The following is a 20,914-nucleotide window of genomic DNA, read 5'->3' as shown; positions in this document are numbered from 1 at the left end:
AGAACCCTAGGTACTTTGCATACAGTGACTTTTTCTTTCTGATTTTTGAAAAAAAAGAGACATCTTTCACATTTTCAGTTGATGAAATGGGTGGTTGGAAGGCTTATATAATTTACTCAGGTGTACAGATGGAGCATTTATATAATGTACTCAAGGGTCTGGGGCATGTTAGAGCATGCCTGCATTGCTAGCACTCAGGAGAGAGATGCAGGGGGAGCAGAAGTCCAAGGTCATCCTTGGCTGCATAGCAAGTTTGAGGCCAGAATGGAATACAGGAGATTCTGTCTCAAAAAAATAGTAATAATATAAGAAAAAATAAAAAATAATGAACTCAAGGGTACACAGAAGCAGAATTTGACTCCAAATTACTCTGGTCCACATTTACCACACTTTTACCCCACTATTCTTGCCTCTGTGTCCCCATGGGAGTTTTCTACAATGATCCTGAACATGAAAATTAGGTAAGTCAGAATATGAGCATTGCACATGATCATAGGACTGAGGATAGAGCTCCTTAGAGCACTGTCTAATGCACCCCAAACCCTGGGTTCAATCTTCAAGATGATAATGTCTTAGTTATTTTTCCTATTGTTGTGGAGAAAACTGACCAAAGCAACTTAAAGGAGAAAAGGTTCTTTTTGGCTCACAATACTAGAGCAGAGCCCATCATGGCAGGAAGTCCAATGGCAAGAACTTGAGCTAACTGATCACAGTGTATTCTTTTTGTTTGTTTGTTTGTTTGTTTGTTTGTTTGTTTGTTTTTTCGAGACAGGGTTTCTCTGTGTAGCTTTGTGCCTTTCCTGGAACTCACTTTGGAGACCAGGCTGGCCTCGAACTCACAGAGATCCGCCTGCCTCTGCCTCCCGAGTGCTGGGATTAAAGGCATGCGCCACCACCGCCCGGCCCCACAGTGTATTCTTAGTCAAGAAGCAGAGAAGGATGAATACTGGCCCTCAGCACATTTTCTCCACTTTATTTAGTCCAGGATCCCAACCAGTGAATGGTGCCACTCCTAGTGGGTATTTTCACCACAATTAACCCGAGTCAAGATAAGCCTCATAGGCATGCCCACAAGTTAAAATATTGCTCATAGTTGTGAGGGAGACTTGTCTCCTCTCCCAGGTTGTTCTAGACTTTGTTAAGTTGACAATATTAACCATTGCAAATAATAAATAAAAATGTTCATAAACATAAACCTAGCTTGACTGAGGTTTGGGTTGTCCCTCTAAACTGGCTGATCAAATGTACAGTTTCATTATTTAATGGGACTCACTGGAACTGCACTATCTACTTTGCCAGGAAGAAAACAAAAATTAAATCCGCTGTTAAGATCCAGTATCTTCCAAAAGTTTGGCAAAGAGAGGAAATATCCTTGGAATATGTCCTGGAATATTGTTCATCTATTTCTGTGAGGACTCCAAATCAACCCTGAATTAAGGCAGGCCTCGAGCTATCAGCTTTGTACCTGTAGACTAATGCATTCTGCTCTCCAATCAACACCTCCATGTTCATTCCTTGAACTCCTTCTCTTGACCTATTTTGGGAAATGAGTGTAATGCTGAAGTCTGATTCTCAAGTTTCCAGTTGAAGTGACATCAATGTTTGTTTCATGAAACGACTCTGATCACTATGTTTGATACACATGCAACTTTTTACTCCAACTCAAGAATCAGAGAAAGTTGTAAAAACCCTGACCAATTGGTGCCAGACATCATTGTGTATGCCTATAATCTTAGCACTTAGTAGCTCAGGCAAGTCACAAGTTTATGGTCAGTGTAAGGATGGAAGCAAGACTTTGTCTCAGAAACCAAATCTGAACAATTCATTTTTATTACAACTTGAGATTAACCTAAAGATCAAATTGCATCACATTATCTTTCTCCCTTCTTCACACATTCCTTCTCATCATCTCTTCTTCCCTCATTCCTTTCATAATTATGATTTAGTTAATGTAAGATCCTACCTTTGCACATATATTCAACCTTATTTCATTAGCAGCAATTGTTTCCTTTAGCTTCAAGCAATATAAACAGTGTAAGGAAAGTGACATATAATAGGAAAAATAGTTACTTACCTCATGGTGCTGAATCTAGGGAAGGAGAAGGACATTAATACATACATCACACACACACACACACACACACACACACACACACACACACACACACACACTTCTCTATAATTTTAATAAAGATGCAAGTTGTGAAGGCAAAGGGTGTGGTACTGTGAGAATATAAACAAGGGAACCATTAGTTAAGCTTACAGCATTCCCGTGGAAGTGATATACTGGTTAACTGGAAAAATAGAATGTTAAACACAGTTATGGATTATATATGATGAGTTTACTGGTGATAACCAAGGATGTGTAGCAGAGTAGGGCATCTCATTAGAGACACTGGGAGAATGCCATTGTATTAGAAGTTCAGAGACTTAAACCAAACTTAGAAACAAGAACATAGTTTTCTTTCTAATTCATGGAAAGTGTATCTTTTTTTTTCTTTTTTAGTTTCATCATGCTGTTTAATCTAGCATATTGCCTATAAAGGCTTGTAGCTAGCAGGATCACAGGTTATTATGTTTTCTTTTTTATTATTATTATTAAGAGATTTTCTATTCATTTTACATATCAACCACAGATTCCCCTCTCCTCCCTCCTCCTGCCCCCTGACCTCCCCCCAACCCACCCCCCACTCCCACCTCCTCCAAGGCAAGGTCTCCCATGGGAAGTCAGCAGAGCCTGGTACATTCAGGAAAGTGTATCTTTATCTAATGAGTGTGCTATAGTAGAAAACCATAAGAGAAATGATCTCTTAAGAGTGCTCTACCACAGACCTGCATCATTTATATCATGCTCACATCAGATATAATCAGTCAAAATCAGCTGGGAATGTCCATCAACCTGTGTGATAACAAGCTTCTTTTGTGATTCTGGTGAACAGTGAAGCTGTCCTAGAATCATGGCCAGGGAAGACACATGTAGCAGAGAACTGGGTGCTCTGTGTCAGTTACAAGGGGCAGAGTCATCAAGATGAAGGTCAACATCGAAAGGAAATGATAGACGGTGATTTGGCCGGGGGGCACAATGATGGGGTTCTGAAATTTGCAGAGAATTCTATAGAACGGAGAACAGATGGGGATGGACTCAGATTTTGCTTCATTTTCTGGTTGTGTCCTTGTTTCCCCTTTGCTTTATTTGAGTCGTTATCTACTTCCAATATAAGTTTCCTTTACATATTGAGTCACATTTAAATTTCCTTAAATTTGGTTTGGAACAAGGTGCAAGATATATAAAGCATATACAAATGTTAATTAATAAATGGATGTTGTCAATTTGTAAAACATTGCCTCTCATGTGAAACATTCCAGGCACCAGACTCCTTGGAGATCACATTAGTAAGCAGGCAGGTGCTGTTTTGGGGGGATAAGATAGATTTCCAAAACTTTTTCCCCCACCTCCCCAATCCATGCTGCATGACAATAGAACACCTCTCTGCCTTGCCAATCTTGTCAAACTAAAGTATTAAATAAAAACAAATGACATAAAGCTATGCTTTCAAATGTGGATTCTTTCCCAGCTTATTTCTGCACTGGTTCATTTCAGTGCATGGAGAATGTTTTCCTAGTTTTCAACTAGAATTCATGGTATAAATTGTTTTTGAGTCCAGCAAATTTTGGAAAATAAACCAGCCAATGGTTGGAAAGTAGATGAGAGGGAGTGTGAAATTTAACAACAGTGCAGGTTTTGGAGGAGGCAGGTCCTTCAGTCGGTCACATTGAGGACAGCTGTTCTACACATTGATCTCTCAATCCTAGCTCCTGATTCATGATGTATGTAGCTTACTTACAATGTGCCTCAGGGTTACTCCTTTTCAACCTGTAAATCAATGTTGAACTAGGCTTGAGAACAAGCATACTAACTGATATTTCAGAAAGGGATGGAACATGAAAAAAAATCCATGAAAACCTAATGTCGTTTTGCACTGTGGCTTTTTAACAGAATTATCGACTGACACAACAGCTGCCAAGCTCAGCATTCCAGAGGCAAGGTCCTGAACTCAAAAGCAAAGATCTGGTTCCAGTATAAAGCATTGGACCCTACAAAAGTACCTCTTTAGGGACTACCTTGATGTAACTCCTTGTCCAAGATTGGCAGAGGTTCCTCAGTAAGCCCCACATATATCCAATCTTCTAGCAATGTCTGCTATAGAAATTAGTATCAGATGGACTCAGACATTTTGGATATTGAGTCTTTGTGTATACCCCATCCATGCTTCTCAAACACTTTACAGTTAGGACAACTGTTATAAGCATCTGCACGCTCATTAATCCAATCATATTTATTGTGTCTCTATTGCATGTAGAAACTATGCTAGGTACTAGATACCTAGTAATGGACATGATAGATGGGACTCCAGTGGGGATGCCGGTAGTCTTTTAGCAATATTTTTATTCCTTTCACTATTTAAAAACTTATGTGAAGGTAAATTTGATCTGCCTGCTTTCCTTTAGATACAGCAGTCTTCATGTATTAGTTAGAGGGCAGATTTGATGATGGTTTTGGCATATTAATTCATGGAATCCCAAGTCACTGGGCTTACTAAATCATTGTTCATTCACACTCCATTAACTCACTTGTTTGTTCACTTTTTAATGTATTCATCTATCCATATACCCATCTAGCTTCATTCATCAGGGCTGACAAAGGCTTTGTAATAGTCGAATATGCTTTATATGTTTAAGTTCAAGTCAATTATATAAATGAAATGACTGTGGCTTCCTTATGGCAAGGTTAGCTGGATCTGTCTGGATAGAAACTATGACTCTAGGATCACATGCCACTTTACAACTGATGATTGGATCACAGAGGCAGAAATGTAACCCCTAACATGCTTGCTTATTTTAGGGAGAATATTCTCATGGGCTCCTTCTGGAAGCATATTGTTGAGAGCATCCATTTCTGAGAAAATGCAAGGTTTGCTTGCCATCTTCCTGTGACTGACTTGTTCTTGCTTAAGGATGATTCCTCCATTCCTAATGACCCATTCCCTGCCCAGCCCTGCTAAGAATGTCAATTTTCTTGAAAACAAGGCTCTAGTTTTATTGCTACTTATGTCTCCTAACTCTTCCTGTTAATGGTATTGGCCCTAATGAGGATTAAACTGTCTGACTCCTGGCAATGAGGACTGTAGGGACCTTAATGGTTCTGTAGCCATTTCATGCATGTCTTGGTAATGTTGCCATTTCTGCAACTGAGACACTTTTGCAAAAGTAACAAGATACAGTGTTGGGGGCTTTGCTGAGGTGTACTGTCTGCAAAAGGGAGACAGAAAAACGGAGTAAACAGAGGCATACCAATAGTTATCCACAATCGGAGGAAACAGTTATACTCATGGCTTAATTCACAGTAGCTAAGAAATGAATGGATGTCAAATGGGTGTATGTTTCTTAGACAGCATATGACTTTTAATGGCCACATAAGTGCCAGAAATGATCACAGTAGATTAATCAAGCTCACCTGCATCCAGGCCTACTGGTTTCCACAGCCTGGATTCTCAAGGCCTGGTAGCTGTACACCAGCAGTTGTGGTGTCAGCAACAGCAGCAGCATTTGGGAGCTGTTAGAAATGCAAACTCTCCAGCAGCACCCCAGATCCACTGAATGAGAATCTACATTTTAACTAACAAGAACTGAAGTTTCATTTGTGAAAAGCATTGCCTTTGGCTCCTACTACCATTTCTCATTTTGTGCCCTTCACATGGCCACTGTATGTATACTTGAAATTCACATGAAAAACAAGCTAACAAAAAAACTAAAAAACCTATACCTTATTCTCAAGAAACACTTTTATTAAAAAGATAAGTTATGGGCAGAGATGTTTTAAAACTGAGTAGATTATTCCACCTCTATACATAATACTTATTCTCTATATAATAATTATTCTATAGATAATACTTGTTATTTTCTAACAGTTTAAATAGGCATTTTATAATAAGAAAATATGTATATATAAAAATAATTGAAAATTATAAGAACATATAAAATGAAAAGTACATATATATATGTATAAATACACATAAAAATTGGAAAACATGCTTAAGGGAAATATGAAGCAATTTCAGACATTATTTTGTAAAATAAATATTCATGCAGTTTTAAAGATTTGATGTGACCTTTCTATTCATGACCTGCAGGAAACCTTAAGACCAAGCCTATCAACATTACATCATGGACAAGATTGGACCATGGGGCCCAACATCTACCTAAGGAGGCACTGACAGTTAATGGCTGCTGGGGAAGCAGAGCCATTTTTATTCAATAGTGTAGTCACTGGTAAGTTTCCCATGCTCTAGTAAACAAACCCACCTTCACGTTATTTCATGCAACCCTGATGAAACTCAGTGGCAGTGTGCCATTAAGAAAAAAGACATGAGGGGCTGGAGAGATGGCTCAGGGGTTAAGAGCACTGACTGCTCTTCCAGAGGTCCTGAGTTCAATTCCCAGCAACCACATGGTGGCTCACAACCATCTGTAATGACATCTGGTACCCTCCTCTGGCCTGCAGGGATACATGCAGGCAGAACACTGTATATGTAATAAATAAATCTTTTTTTAAAAAAAAAGAAAAAAGAAAAAAGACATGAAAGTGGGATGACTTATTGGGAATAAAGTGCATCAAAGAGAGTCAGAGAGGGATAAGAAATATAAGGTATTGGTCTCTCTTTTAATCATTGTTTCTCTTTTTCTCTCTCACACACACAGATATATGAGTTCATTTGGTGTTGCTCAAATGTGTATGTTGGACATTTGAGCTGCTTGAAGTTGGATCATCTATTGATGCATTTATTGCCTGTACCTCTTCATGTAGAAATAGGGTCTTATGATCTATCTCCTTCCACATTGTCACACCTGCTGTTTTTTTTTTTTTAATCATTTTGCAGCTCTTATTTAGGTGATTAAAGCCTTGAGATTCCATGACTATCTCACAACAGGTGTCATTGTCCCCTGGCTCTTATAATCTTTCTGCCCTCTTTTCTGCAATATTCTTTGAGCTTTAAGCACAGAGGTTGTGTAGTAGATGTATCAGTTGGATCTGGGCAACTGCATTTTGACCAACTGAGGATTCCTGTGATGATCTTCACATGCAGTAAAAAGAAGATTCTTTGATGAGAGGTGAGAGTTCTAACTATCTGTGAGTATAAGGATAAGTATTTAGAATGTAGTTAGAAATGATACTGATTTAGGAAAGTGGCTTGGCTTCAAAACATGGCAAGATATCTCTGTCATTGAGTGGGTTTCCCATGTCTTTTATGATCTTAGTAGTTTAGATGACTATTACTTAGTTAATTTCTACAGGGTCTCCTCTCACATGAGGATTGACTGACAATTTTGGAAAGGAAGACTATAGAGATAATGCATGATCCTTACATCATAGCAAGAGTACCTGTGCTCAGGGTGACTTACCACTGTCAGAATTCTTGGTGGTCATCTGGTTAGGCAGTGTTTGTTAGCTTTCTCCACTGTAGAGTTGTCATTTTTCAGCACTGAGATATGTGTTCAAATGGGAAAGGAGGGGAAGTTTGGACTACCTCTGCAGCTGAAGTTTTCTCCAGTCCCGCTCAGGCCAGGCAACTGCTCAGACCCAATTAAACACACAGAGACTTATATTACTTATAAACTGTATGGCCATGGCAGCCTTCTTGCTATCTAGTTCTTATATCTTAAATTAACCCATTTCTATAAATCGATACCTTGCCACATGGCTCGTGGCTTACCGGTATCCTTACATCTTGCTTCTCATGGCTCTCATGGCGGTGGTGGCTGGCAGCATGCCTGACTCAGCCTTCCACTTCCCAGAATTCTCCTTTCTCTTTATCCCACCTATCCTACACTTCCTGCCTGGCTACTGGCCAATCAGCATTTTATCAATCAATCAGAGCAACACATTCACAGCATACAGAAAGACATCCCCAGCACTTCCCCTTTTCTTTTTTTCAAAAAGGAAGGTTTTAACTTTAACATAGTAAACTTACATATAACAAAACAATTATCAAGCAAGAATTATAGTTATAATATCTAGTCTATTTGTATTTGGCAAAATTAAAGAAGATTTCCTATCTATCCTATAATTTGTGAGTCTAAGGCTTCATATCTAATTTATCTTTTGTCATAACTAAGGAAATTATAGCTATCTAGTCTTCAACTACATTAAAGACCTCAGAAGGATATAATATTACCTGAGAAACAGGAGAAGGATGCACGCAACTTTTTGGGAGTCTTGTGAGAGCAGAGACAACTGGCAGCCTGGACAGTCATCCAAAGTTTCTCTGTAAAGTTGGGGCATCTGTCTTCAGCCCACAGGCCTAGAGTCACTCAGTCACTTTTCTCTGTGTCCTGTAGAATGTCTGGCAGTTTCTTCTGCAAAGAAGGATCCTGAAGGACCATTTTGCCAAGCAAAGTTCAGTGGTCACCTTCCTATGGGTCCTGCATGTCCAGTTGATCAAGCAGTCCAGGCAAGAACAGTTTCTTGCCCAAATGGCTATTTTTGTCAAGAAGATAAACTCCATATTGAGTGTATTCGATGCCCATCCTCCTCTCTGAAGTAAATCGGTGCTGCCAGGAGCAGACATGTCTCACTGTCCAGAAAGTCTAAATTTTTAAAACATAATTTAAATGCCATATCCTGTAGGTCTTTAAAGTGTTTGAAGATTACCTACCTAATTGAATTCTATCTATGTATACTTAGAAAACTTAACATGACTGTAAGTTTGACTATCTAGAAGACTAATTATTAATCTGTATTTTTAATTACCATTACAATCTAAATGAGTTACATAAACATAATACCTCAAATGAGAGTAGAAATATATATATATATATATATATATATATATATATATATATAAATATATACACAGTATAACAAAATTAAGTTTAAACTTGTATCAATTAACTGAAATCCATAGCAATGTAAAACATTTCTAAGCAAGTTGTTTCTCTTTAAAAGTAGGTTCATTAATCTACTCTTTCATCCTATCATATCTATATCATATCCTCTTTTCTTCTTTAGAAAAAGATCACATTTATAATCAACATGCTTTAAATAAAAATATTGGTTTTGCTCTGTCCCATACCTCCTCTAGGATGAAGTGTTCACATGGATTGCTTGGAATCTGTCTTATAGATCCATCCATTCTCCTGCATTCATTTACTTCTTCAGTGGCTTGTTTGCTTTAGTTTGGAGTAGTAAAGGTTCATCCTCAAAGTTTCAGTCCATAACTATTTTATTACCCAAAGGCTCCAGTATCTCTTTACCCTTTTCCAGTTACTGTTATGTTGCTTATTACTACTGACTTTCAGGCTCTATGAGATGCTCCAAGTCTATCCTGGATATTTTCTGTCCTAGTTATAGAATAATGCATTTTCCAAAAAAACTCTTTTCTTTTATTAGACAATGGCATTAGAAACTATGTTTGACATGCTAGTTATTCTTATTTCTCATGGGATGTTACTGTTTCTAATCATCTCAAGCTGGCAGAGCAAGAAAATATGTGTTTACATACAAAAACCACACACACACACACACACACACACACACACACACACACACACACACACAACTATCTACACCAGTGCTTTTTAAATCTTTTCAATTGAGAATGCTCTTTATCTGAGAAACTTTTATATGGATCCTGAGCATGCATAGATTTAAAAACATAGATATGCAAATTAAACATTTGCTGATGATAAATCATATAAAATATTTTAAATCAGTTCTTTGACTATGCTTATGGATGCAACAGTGATACAAATGTTATTGTGGTAATCAGTCACTTTTGGGTTAGATTTAAGATCTACTCCACAAGAGAAAACATATGTATAGTACTGTAAATCTGGACTAGAACCCATGGTTGGGGAACTCACATACCACAGAGGTGAACCAAATACTCTTAGTCTGCTAAGTAGACACAGTATTAAACTTCCCTCCAAATTCATGTCTCTATACTTATAGATTAGTGCAGTTCTCAGTCTTCATTAGAGAAATTTCTTTGTACAGTGACTATTGGTTAACACACAAGCTCACAAATGGTCTATGTTCAGTTGGTGTTAGTGGAGTATTCAGCCATAAGTGGGACTTCTACATTAACTGTCAAATCCAAGATCAGAGACCATCTTAGACCAGGGACTAGAAATATTGTAAGAGCCATAGTTTGTGGTGTACATGAGTGAAACTATGTCTCTGGACCTGACATGATGGTTACACTCATGAGCCCATAGCACTTTGGTTAATTGCACAAGATCAAGCCAGTCAGTATTCTAGCATGGGGAGTAGAGAAACTCACAAGCCCCTACCCTTGACAGAAAAACTCTTGACATTTGGTTGTTACTGGAAGAAAGGAAGCAATTTTTCTTTAAGGATGTCTTCTGTAGTAGCTTAATCATTCTCTAATAGATGGCCCCACATTCATAAATATACATGAAACACAAATGGGGACTTGATGGATTATTTTAAAGAGAGAGAGAGAGAGAAAATGGGGACATAACAGGGTAAGAGACTATATCTGGTAAGAGATAGGAGGAAGAATGTAGGTGAATATAATTAAAATACATTGTCTGAAATTCTCAAGGTATTAACAAAAGTACATATTTTTAATTTATTATTTGTCTTTTTATTTTTTAATTTTAAAAACAAAAAACTCAATTCTTTGGAATTTATATAATTTTATTATTTCTTAAAGATAAAAGTAAAATTGCATACTAAAGACATGCACAAAGAATTAAATCACGGGCTTTGGAGATGGCTCATTAAGTAAAGGTATTGGACACCAACCCTGAGGTCTTGCAGTAGGTTCCTGGACCCACGTGGTAGAAAGAGAGAAAAGACTCCAAGTTCTCCTCTGACTTCTACACCCATGCTGTGCCATGTATTCATCCACACATATCATACATATACCACAAAGAAGAAAGAAATCAATCAAATAAAAGTAATTAAATTGTGGTTGAATAGTTGATGCTGCAGGATGTTGAGAATCTTCAACATTTTTCAGAGTTGATATAGACTATTGATATTTTTAATTTATAATTGTCAATGCTAAGAAAGCTGCTTCATGTAAGTATGTAGCACAGATTGGCAGAAGTATGTTCAGGATATTTAAGAGATTGTTAGAAATTTTGTTTGAATTCCAAGCCAAACATTATTTAATAAACTTTTTAACCCTTATTTATACTGTGTGAGTGTATATGTGTGTTCATGTATGTGTATGAAAATGCTATGGTGTGGTTTTCAGATCAGAGGAGAATTTATAGGAATCAGTTTTCTCTTTCCTCAAGGTGGGTTCCAGGAATTGAATTCAGATCTTCAGGCTCGGTGGCAAGTTCCTTTATCTTTGAAGCATCTCTACATTAAAAATGAAAAAAACCTGGTCAATTAAAATAGAAATTTTTAAAATCACACATTCTAATATAATACTAATGAATGATGATAGGAAGATATTAAAAGTCAGTGAGAGTGGGGGTATCTCTGAATCTCTTGCCTGCTCTTGGGACTCTTTTCCTCCTGCTGGGATGCCTCTCCCAACCTTGGCATGAGGGTTTGTGTCTATTCATTTTGTATCCTGTTATGCTGTTTTCAGTGATATCCATGGAAAGCCTGTTCTGTTTGTTTGTTTGTTTGTTTGTTTGTTTTCTGAAGGGAAACAGAGGAACAGTGCATCCAGGGAAGAGGGGAAGAGGGGTGAGAGGATTGGGAGGAATGGTGGGAGGGGAAACTGTGATCAGAATGTATTGAAAACAAAAAGTAATTGAATAAAAGTCTGTTTCTATAAAAGCAGAGAACTGTGTGTGTATCGTAAAAGCACATCATCATAGCATTGTCTTGCATTTGAGCTGAAGTGCTTCAGGCGGTGTGCAGTGCAAACCGGGCATGGTGTGCATTGAGAACCAAGGCTTCAGTGAAGTCACACATAGAAGATGGGTGGGAGCTTCTGGAACACCTCAGATTTATCATGTGTCTAGTTCTGAATTACTTTTTGGGTTGCTGTAAATTCAGAAATCTTCTACTTTGCTAATTTTCCAGACGTCCACATTCCACTATGTAACCTCCTGCATGATTGTGACCTACTGTTTGAGAAGCTGTGATGCTCATCTCTGCTAAGCTACACATTTGTTCCTACTATTGTCTTTGCCTACAATGTCTTTCCACATTGATAATCACATTCTCTTCCTTCATGTATCTCAATGTGATTTTTCCACCTCAGAATCCATGACCCGCCCCCATTGGAAATGTCATTGACTAGAGTGTAGTGCCTAGGTACATCTTTTTACGTCTCTGATTTCCTCTATTCTTGACCCTGTCAGTGAGATCATTTCATGTATTTGCCAATTCTTGATCTTTATATCCACCCAAAGATTCCTTGAACACACATGTAATATGTCAAGCTTGACTCTGTCTACAAAGCTCTGTGAATTTTACTAAATATGTGGTATCATGTATCCACTTCTTCAGTGCCATACCAAAGGGCTTTTTCATCTACTTAACCTAGCCCCCTCACTCAACCCCTGTCAACCATCTTATTTGGCTATTGTTTCTGTTTTTCCTGAGAAAGGGCCTCACAATGTTGTTCTGGTTGGCCTGAAATATACTTTGTACACCGGTATAACCTCAAACTCATAGAGATGTCCCAGCTTCTGCCTCCAAAGGGTTGGCTGCAACACCACACCTAGCTACTAACCCTCTTTTTGATGTGTTTGTAGTTCTGTATTTCTTAACATTCATCTACAAGTTCACTCTCTCTCATAATTCTCTATTAGTATTAATAATATCACATCATTAGGATATTAAGATGCATCAGATTTATCATTTGTCTATTAATAACATATTAATTATTGCCAGTTTTGAGAGAAATGTGGCTAAAATACTATAGGAGGGCTTTTCTATGGGCATATGTCTTTCAATAAAGGTAGATTCATTAACAAAATTACTAATCGGTAAATGATCCAATGAACAGGCACTCTCAAAAATAATAATAAAATGGTCAATACATGCTATACATGTTTTTTTTTTTTAAGAGTTCAACATCCTTAGTCATCAAAGTAATGCAAACTAAATTTACATTGGGATTTCATCTCACGCCAGTAATAACTGTTATCATCATGGAAACAAATGGCAATAAACACTGATACAGAGAAAAACTAACCTCTGTTCACTAATGTTGCAAATGTAAACTGATATAGATATGGTGGAAAACCAGGGGGAAGCTCCTCAGAAATATACTACAAGTGATACCTATGTTACCGCAACAATATTGCTGCTGCATAAACAAAAGAGGAACAGGGACAACACTAACAGACATGCTGCCAATGTGGAAGGGAGAGTCTCATGGGGTAACATCCCTAGATAAAGAACTATTGGCAGGTAAGGACTGCTGAGAAAGAGAAAGTATTCCCCAGGGATAAGCCTATAAACCGTGTGTGTGTGTGTGTGTGTGTGTGTGTGTGTGTGTGTGTGTGTGTGTGTGTGTGTGTGTGAGAGAGAGAGAGAGAGAGAGAGAGAGAGAGAGAGAGAGAGAGAGAGAGCACTGTTTACATAAACAGTATGCAAAAGAATGTCATAAAGAGTTATGTTACTGCAGGGAAGCAGGTAGGCTAACTGCAAATACCTTCCCCTCTCCCTCCTCTCCTCCAAATCCAATCCCCTAGTCTCATCACCAAGACTGTAGCAGACTACCTGTTGTGGCCACTCCTTACTCTCTGCCCCCATTCTCAGGGGGTTAAGCAGATTATGGTGAAACACCCTGCTTTCCTCCCTCCTGTGAAACACTCGCTTTCCCCCAGTCTATCCACATTTCTAAATGTCAGCTTCAAATACCTAGAAACACCCAATACTCAGAATCCCCAGTGGCCACACCTGATAGGATCTCAATAGAATTACCCCCATACACTTCTAAGAACTAGAAAGAACAACAGAAATAAAAAATCAAATCCCCTACCGAACAAAGATGACACTGGACATCAGCTCCTAGAATTATGATTTTCCAAAAATGGTGTGCCTAGATGTCAGCCTGAAATCCATATGATAACAGCCAGGACAATGGCAGATTTGGAGGCTCTTTGTCTCATAATGTTGTGTCAAGTGATTTTTAAAAAATTATCATTTTCATTTATATATTTATTCTCTCTCTCTCTCTCTCTCTCTCTCTCTCTCTCTCTCTCTCTCTCTCTCTCTCTCTCTCTCTCTCTCTCTCTCCCCCCAAATGGCCCTTTGCCTATATATTATGGCTTCCAGTTTAGTGTTTTTATGGGATCCCTGAGTGTGTATGAATGGATCTCTGCATCTATATCTGTTTCTTGTGCCTTATTTTGGGTCCTTTTCCTTCTGTTTGTTTGTTTTGTCCAACACCAATGTGCTATTTTTATTTCATCTTATTCTATTTTATTTCATATTATTTTATTATTATCTCTTAGAAGCATGTCTGTTTTCTAATGAGAGACACAAATGGGTGGATTGGGTTGGGATAGAGAGGTGGAGAGGAACTGGGAGCAATAAAGTGAGGGAAACACAATAATCAGGAGAAAAAAAATAACACATAGTACCTGAGAAAAATCTATTTTCAATTTAATAAAAAAGAAGAAAATACAGACTTAAAAAAAAGAGTTGTGTTACAGTCATGAGTACATGAAAAGCCTTAACTGGATTCAGGGTGTTTTTAATTACAAGGAGAAAGGATAAAAACAGGAAGTTGAATAAATGGAAATATTAAGGACTAAGAGGAATTGGAGGGAGGTAATGGTGGTGTATAAGATCAATATAAATTGTATAAACACATTACACTTCGATAGAATAAAAATTGTTTTTTAAGGCCGGGCGGTGGTGGCTCACACCTTTAATCCCAGCACTTGGGAGGCAGAGCCAGGCGGATCTCTGTGAGTTCAAGGCCAGCCTGGTCTCCAAAGAGAGTTCCAGGAAAGGCACAAAGCTACACAGAGAAACCCTGTCTTGAAAAACCAAAAAAAAAAATTGTTTTTTAAAAAAATGTACTACATCTTCTATGTGCTAATTAAGAACAGTTTTCATAAAATCTGCCCCAAACTCCATTCCACAATACCACAGCAGGCTGTTTTCCCAGCAGGAGTGAATGAGGTAAGGGGTTTCTTGTTCTAAATTCTCCATCATTCCAATGCATGTGTGAGGGAATGCTGTTGCATACTTCACAACACATGATGTGGTACATCTTTTCTTGTGCTTATATGTCTGTTCTGCATTTTTAGGGGGCTATTGCTTTTTCTAGTCTACATTCTTTAAAAAAGTAAAAGCGAAGGAGGCAATGACGCAGGCCTTTGGTCCCAGCACTCAGAAGGCACAGATAGGCAGATCTCTGAGTTCAAGGCTAGCCTGCTCTAGAGAGTGAGTTCCAGGACAGCCAGAGCTATGCAGAGAAACCCTGTATTAATGCCCTCTCCCTGAAAATAGATTGTAATATTTCATACATGTGCAATATATAGATATCATACAAATGTAATTAATGTTTTCATAGTATCATGAATTACTTTATTTTGACCCACCAGCTCCTCTCATCAATTTAAATTCATATACATACTAGCGCTCTGTGAGTTGTAATTACACTACACTGCAGAATGCTAGAACTTGTTACTTATAACTAACTGTATTTGGATACTTATTACACAATTTCATAATGTCCCCCTTCTTGCTTCTACCCTTCTGTAGCTAGAGTTTTCCTGCCTGGCCCACGGTCAGGACAAATCTCTCTCATCTGCCAGTCCCACAGCTGCTCAGACTCGACCAAGTAAACACAGAGACTTATATTGGTTATAAACTGTATGGCTGTGGCAGGCTTCTTGCTAACTGTTCTTATAGCTTAAATTAATCCATTTCCATTAATCTATACCTTGCCACGTGGCTCGTGGCTTACCAGTATCTTCACATGCTGTTTGTCATCGTGGCGGCTGGCAGTGTCTCTCAGACTCAGCCTTCCACTTCCCAGCTTTATTCTCCTCCTTGTCCCGCCTATACTTCCTGCCTAGCCAATGGCCAATCAGTGATTTATTTATTGACCAATCAGCAACACATTTGCCATACAGAACATCCCATAGCACCCTTCCTAATCTTAGAATCAGTTATAAGTTCTGATTAACCTTAAAATTTAAGTTTTTCTACCCTATATATTTATGTTACATTTTTAAATGTTCAAGATAGATAAGATAATGAATTTACCAACTTTCTCCTATGATATTAAAATACGAAGATAAATCAACTTACAAAGATAAAATTTTGGTTTATTTTGCCTCACAATTTCAGAGGTTTAAATCTGTGATTGAGTCCCTTTAGCTTTGTGTCTATGGTGACATCAGGGAAGGGAGCACAGGGTGGAACAAAACCATTTGACTCATGGCTGGGAAGGAAGAAAGGGAGTTGGGAAGGTGCTGCAACCTTACCATCCATTTTGACCCAGTCCACTCACTAACCTCACCTTTAAAGGTGCTACCACCTCCCAATAGCCCCAATCCTTTAACAAGTGGGCCTTTGGAAGATATTCTAGATCTAACATCAACCTTGATGTAACCATTATACATCATACATATATACACATAATATCTGTTACCCTGTGAACTTGTACAATTAAAATGTTAAAAAAAAATAAACAACATGATTTATTTTTTTAATTTTTCTATTATCCCCTTTCATTGAACATAGATTCTTTACTCATGTAATATATCCTGATTACAGTTTCCCCTCCCTCTGCTCTTCCCAGTTCCTCCCTACCTCCCCTCCCCTCTGGATCCACTCCCTTTCTGTCTCTCATTATAAAAGAACAGGCTTCTAAGAGGTAACAATGAAACATGATCAAATAAAATATAATAAGATAAAGCAAAAACTATTATATCAAAATTAGACACAGCAACCCAACAGGATAAAAAGAGTCCCAAGAGCAGACAAAAGTCTCAGAGACCCATTCGTTCTCATAGTCAGGAGCCAAATAAAAACACTAAGCTAAAAACCTTGATATATTCATAGGACCTGGTGCAGACCTATGCAGGCCCGTGTTTGCTGCTTCAGTCTTTGTGAATTCATATGCACTTTGCTTAGTTGATCCAGAGGGCCTTGTTGTCCTGGTGTCCTCCATACACTCTGGCTTTCACACTATTTCTGCCTCCTCTTCCTTGTGATTCCTTGAGCTCTGCAGAGAGGGATTTGATGGAGACCTCCAGTTTAGATTCTCTCTCCACAAAAATGTCTGGCAGTGGGTCTTTCGTAGTTGGAGTTTTCTCCAGTCCCACTCAGGCTCAAGTAAACACACAGAGACTTATATTACTTATAAACTGTATGGCCATGGCAGGCTTCTTGCTATCTATCTCTTATATCTTAAATTAATCCATTTCTATAAATCTATACTTTGCCACGTGGCTCATGGCTGACTGGTATCTTTATATCTTACTTCTCATGGTGGCAGCGGCTGGCAGAGTCTCCTGACTCAGCTTCCTGTTCCCAGCATTCTCTTTTCTGCTTGTTCTGCCTATATTATACTTCCTGCCTGGCTACTGGCCAATCAGCATTTTATTTATCAATCAATCAGAGCAACACATTCACAGAATACAGAAAGACATCCCCAGCAGTCTTTGCATCTGTTCCCATATGCTACTGGAGGAAGCCTCTCTGATGATGACTGGATAAGGCACTGATCTATGAGTATAGCAGAATACCATTAGGAATCATTTTTTTAATACCTTTGTTTTCAGTTTCTTAGATCAGTAGTGTTTGGTTTTACCCTAGGTCTCTGGAATATCTAGTCTCTGGTTCTTGGTTAACCAAGCAGTATGGGGTGTGTTTTCCTTCTTATGGAGTGGGTCTTCAGTTAAATCAGACACTGCTTGGCTACTCCCACAAGTTCTGTGCCATCATCACCCTATCATATTTTGCAGGCAGGACAGATTGTAGGTGAAAGGTTTTATGGCTGGGTTGGTATCCACATTTCTCTTTTGGTAGCCTACAGAGTGTCTTCTCACACCAAAGAGACTAGAACATAGGGGTGAAGGCTCCATGTAGGTACCAGCTGTATTTCTCCATGTTCAGTCAGTTGTGTGGGTGTTGTCTTCAGCAATAGCCCCCACTGTTAGTTTGCTGAGAGCAGCCTGTTGTCTTAGTAACAGTCTGGGTTGTTTGGGGATTTCCATGGGACCCCCTTGGCCAACAATTTAATTGAATGCAACCCAGTCCTACCACTGGAAAACTCGTTTGGCTACAAGAGGTGGCCAGTTGACACTCCATATTTCCTCTTATTAGGAATCTTCACTAGGATTACCTTCATGTATTCCAGGAATTTTCTACTGCATTAGGTTTCCACAGCCCCCACAAATGTCCCCCAATTCCAGCCATCTCTCCTGACAATCTCTCCCTCTACCCCATCTTCACCTTCACCTGAGCCCTAGCTCTCATCCCCATCTCTCCATTTGCCATCAGTTTGCATATATATATATATATATATATATATATATATATATATATATATATATATAAAACCTTATTGTCACATTTACAAAGCAAATATTTTGGTTATAAGATCTTTCTTTAGATATTTGCACTGGAACAATTTTCTACCAGTATATTGCCTTCTAGTTAATTATGTTAACAATAGTTTACTTACAATAACATTTGGTCATTTTAATGAGGTTCAACTTACCTTTTCTTTTATGAATTTTGCATTTGTGTCATAACGGTTAATATCCCCTAGCAAAGGAAACTTTTTTCTTTGTGTTTTTCTTTTCCAAAGGAGTGTCAATCATATTTCAGGACAGGCCCAATGGCCAGGAATAGTTGGCAAACAAGATGAACTCAGGGATATTTTGTGGAAATTTTGTTTCATTTTGCTTTATCTTGCTGTTTGATTTTCATTTTCATTTTTATATTTTTGTAGGAGGTTATTTCTTGTTTTGTGGAGCTCTTTGTTGTATTGAGATGGATGCATGTGGCTGGGTGGGTAGGTGGATGGGAAAGATCTGGGAAATGCTGGGTCAGAAGAAAAGCATCATCAAAACATATTGTATGAAATATATTCTAATAAAACACGCACAGAAATATTCAGTGTTATGTAGATTTTTCTCCTTTATTTTCTTCTAGCGGTTTTAGTGTTTGGTGTTCTGTGATCTAGTTTGATTACATTTTGTGAAAACATAAAAAGCATAGAAACTGGGTTTTTTCATAGTTGATTTTTGTGAGTCTATTCACACTTTCAATTTCTTTTGTAGAACAAAATTCTTTTTTTCCTTGATTTTTTGTATTGTTTTTCTATTCTCCATTTTATTTGGTGTCAATCCAATTATTTTCTTCCTATTTTCCTAATGTTTGCTTCTAACATTCTTTCTGTTGTTTAAGCCATTAAGTTGTGTGGTGGACTTTGGACCTTTCTTCTTCCTCCATGCAAGTGTCTATAATGATGAAGTATCCTACAGAACTCTGCTTCCATTTCATCCTTTGAATTAGGAAGTTGTTTCAGTTTCATTTGTCTGAAAGTATTTCTGGCTTCCCTTGTATTTTACTTTGTGAATCATTACCTTTTTAAGAGTGTTTAATTTAATTTCTGCGTATTTGTGAATTTCCCTTTTTCTTTGTGTTACTGTTTTCTAATTCCATCCCTGTTTATACAGAGAAGATATTTTCGCATGATTTTAAACCTTTAAAAAAACGTGATTATTATATAATTACGATATTTTATCCTTCCCTTTCTTTCCTCCAAACCCAACCATATATCCCTCCTGACTCTCTTTCAAATTCATGGTTTCTTTTTACATTAATTATTGCTACATGCATGTATGTATTTATATATATACATGTATATTCCTAAATACAACTTGCTCAGTCTGTCTTATGTTACTCATATGTATGTTTTCTGGGCTGACAATTTGGTGTTGAACAGCCAATTGGTGTGTTTTTCCTGGGAAAGATGATTTCTTCTGTTCTCAGAATTCCTTAGTTGCCTATAGTTCTTCATGTAGTGTTGAGGCCTCATAGTCTTTCCCCTGTCCACTTTGGTATGTTGGTTGTTGTCACCCTTGTGTAGCTCACATTTCTGTTGGGAGACTTTACGGGTGTAGCTTCTGACATTGCTAGGCAGCATAATGTCTCAATAAATTTCCTGATCTTCTAACTCTGTCAATCTTCCTTCCTTCTCTTCTACAATGTTCCTTAAGCATGAGGTGTGGGAATGTTTTCTAGATGTATCCATTGGTGGGTTTGGTTATTAATCTAACATGTAGTTCTACCTGGTTGAAGTTTCATGTGCATTTCAAAAAAAAGTTATTCTGTTGTTGGAAAGAGTACAGAGTATGTGGATATTCCATCTAATTGCTGCAGTACAGAATTCAGGTCTTCTCTTTCTTTACTGATAAGCCCATTTGTTCCACCCAGACTTTCAAATGAGGAATTAACCCCTCCAGTTTTTATTATAGATATATCTATGGCATCCCTTAATAACATCAGTGGTTCATTTCTGTATTTATAGGCTCTGTTTTTGCACATGCGGCTTGTACACAATGCATAATAATTATCTATTAAATATAATACTTAAATAATTTCATAATGTGACTATTCAAACAACATATGATATCCTCATTTTTTCCTAAACGCTGCTTATATAATATTTGTATTGTTACCAGAGAATGACATTCCCATCATATAATTTCACTTACTTGTGTTTTTAAGTTGACACTGAGTGTCTTCTGAAGAAAGACCTGTTCATATTGTGTTTCTCTTCTTTATTTGATAATTCTGTCCTCTCTGCTGATCTCCGCCTTTTAGTTGCACAATTTAATTCATTTACATTTTAAGCTTTAGGTAGTTTTTGATAGAGGGCGCCTTGTTTCTCAATCATGCTTCCTGTGTTCCCTTTTGTGCATCGTGTCTTTC

The sequence above is a fragment of the Peromyscus californicus genome, unplaced genomic scaffold (assembly GCF_007827085.1).
Source record: "Peromyscus californicus insignis strain IS unplaced genomic scaffold, ASM782708v3 Scaffold_8__1_contigs__length_139910024, whole genome shotgun sequence".
In the NCBI taxonomy this organism is placed as follows: Eukaryota; Metazoa; Chordata; class Mammalia; order Rodentia; family Cricetidae; genus Peromyscus; species Peromyscus californicus.
This window is presented reverse-complemented; position numbering follows the sequence as displayed.